The sequence below is a fragment of the Conger conger genome, chromosome 8, assembly GCF_963514075.1.
Source record: "Conger conger chromosome 8, fConCon1.1, whole genome shotgun sequence".
NCBI classification, from domain to species: Eukaryota; Metazoa; Chordata; class Actinopteri; order Anguilliformes; family Congridae; genus Conger; species Conger conger.
The window spans coordinates 63755149-63757648 of record NC_083767.1 but is presented as its reverse complement, the minus strand read 5'-3'; the positions used below and the strand labels follow the sequence as shown (position 1 = coordinate 63757648).

Sequence of the window (2500 nt, the reverse complement as noted above, 5' to 3'; positions counted from 1 at the left end):
AATACTACAAGTGTTATTTCTGTTCTTTTTTCTCTTTAAGTTACAGGGCCAGGTGTTGTGCAGAAATATGTGTGGCTGTGCAGTACCTGTTCAGGAGAGGCTGCTTGGTGGTTGTATCTTAGAATCACCTGGATTCTACAGGTTGTTGTTTTTTACAAAATTAATCTTTTTTTCCCACACATTGTTCAGCTCAGGCTTGGAGGAATTGGATCATTGACAGACTGTTGTCTCTGTTGAACTCCTCATGCCTCATGCCACTCAAGCCACGCGGCGTGCCTCACATGGGCACCCAGATCTGCTCTGGCAGACGGAAAAGGTGAAATTCCAGCGGACACATTAACTTGCTTAATAAGTGCAAATGTATGCAGCAGGGAATGGTGGCGGGGGAGAGGTGTGAGTGTGAGTCTGCAGGCCGACTGTCTGAAGCACAGGAGAGGGGAGAGGAGGAGAGGAGAGGAGAGGAGGGGAGGAGAGGAGGGAGAGGAGAGGGGAGGAGAGGAGAGGAGGTGCTCCACATGTCCTCCTCAATTCCACCATTTTATATTCAGTGTGTCAGTCGGACATGCAGCCCCTCCCTCACCCATGTTCGCTGAAATGCCTCCTGGGGCGAGAGAGAGGGAGGGAGGGAGGGAGAAGGAGAGAAAGAGAGAGAGAGATGGAGGGAGAAGGAGAGAGAGAAGGAGGGAGAGAGAAAGAGAGAGAGGGAGGGAGGGAGAAAGAGAGAGAGAGAGGGAGGGAGAAGGAGAGAAAGAGAGAGAGGGAGAGAGAGAGAGAGAGAGAGACAGATGGGAGGCTCTCGTCCTGTGTTAATCCGCTCTGGGTAAGTGTGTGGATATTAAACGCCCTGACTGACACACAGGCCTCTGTCATTTGCCTTTATTTTTGTTCCTCTTCCTCACAATCTGACTATTCCACACTCTCTGTACTCACAGGAGAGACTGTTCCACACTCTCTGTACACACAGAAGAGACTATTCCACACCCTCTGTACACACAGGAGAGACTATTCCACACTCTCTGTACACACAGGAGAAACTATTCCACACTATCTGTACACACAGGAGAGACTATTCCACACTCTCTGTACACACAGGAGAGACTATTCTATGCTGTTCTCGTTTGTGTGCAGACAGTACGGGTGGTGATGAAAACAGCAGTAATTCTGTTATGCTTTGAGTGCAAACGTGAAATGGTCTTTGTCACAGCATGCATGTGTAATAACAGCAATATGATCTCGGCTTGGACTGCCTGTTTTACCAGCTCTGAGTGTAACCTGGCCTACGCATTTTATTAATGCCCTGCTTGTTATTAATGCCCTGCTTGTTATTAATGCCCTGCTTGATCCCTCCTTAAATTAATGTGCCCATTCATTATACTGTCACATATAATGAATGGTCACTGTTACACTGTTACACCTTTACTGTTACTTTGTTACATTTACTGCTACAGTTACACTGTTACACTGTTACTTTTACACCTTTACCGTTACTGTTAAACTGTTACATTGTTACATTTACTGCTACAGTTACCCTGTTACACTGTTACTGTTACACCTTTACTGTTACTTTGTTACATTTACTGCTACAGTTACACTGTTACTTTTACACCTTTACCGTTACTGTTAAACTGTTACATTTACTGCTACAGTTACCTTGTAACACTGGGCCCTCTGTCGCTGGGCTCTCTTTCCATTAGTCTTTTCTCACCTCCGTTTTATTCTCCCCAATAGCTGGCTTTTTGGGGGTTCAAGCCGGTTTCTTTTATATTTCCACTGTAAAGCACCTTTGTGACGGTATCTCAGTAAAAACCACTATACGAATAAAATTGAATTGAAAATTGAATTGAGAAAGTAACTTATGGCCAAAATTAAGTAATAATAATAATAATAATAATAATAATAATAATAAAATTACCACTACTGCACGAATATGATGTGATCACAATAATCAGTAAAAATGAGAAATTATATATATATTTTAAAACTAGTTGCAAAATGTCGTCCATAACAATTACTGAATAGTTTATTACATGGCTACAACTTTGTAGTCATAATACATACCAACAATACAAAATAAGGTTTTAATTCATTGTTATAGTTGTATTAATTATTGTTATATGCCTTATTACTTTTTAATTGAGCTACAGGTAGGCCGATGTGAAGGGCAGAGTTCCGCGGTGAAGGTAAAGCGCGTCACATGATTTACCTGTGTTTTGATGACGTTTCCTAACAGCGGGCGGGGCGGGTCTGTGAGCAGCAGCGTCGCGCAAGGGCTCGCGCAGTCTTCCCGACTTCACGGCGGAGCGACATGGTCCCAGTTCTCAACGTCCTCTCCCGTCAGAACACTCTGTTTTTAATGACTGTTTTATAAAGCGAAACCTCTGCGTGTGCATTCAAAGAGAAGTTGGAGAACTGAATATTCGTGTCCGCGTGGATGACATACAGTAAGGATTTGCAGGGGAATGCCTCAGGCGCATTAAAGGCTAATACTATTTTTCAAAAA

The 2500-nt window shown here is 43.4% G+C and overlaps 2 protein-coding genes across 2 annotated transcripts in view; both read left to right on the top strand.

The window, feature by feature from the left end:
• The window catches only part of tinf2 (TERF1 (TRF1)-interacting nuclear factor 2), a 104885-nt gene that overhangs the window by 86374 nt on the left and 16011 nt on the right, over positions 1-2500 (top strand). The window lies entirely within an intron of this gene.
• Positions 2300-2500, top strand: part of sema4f (sema domain, immunoglobulin domain (Ig), transmembrane domain (TM) and short cytoplasmic domain, (semaphorin) 4F) — a 49910-nt gene continuing 49709 nt past the window's right edge. Inside the window, exon 1 of the mRNA XM_061253155.1 lies at positions 2300-2500. This exon is cut by the window's right edge and continues 536 nt beyond it. The gene's annotated coding sequence lies outside the window, so the exon portion shown is untranslated.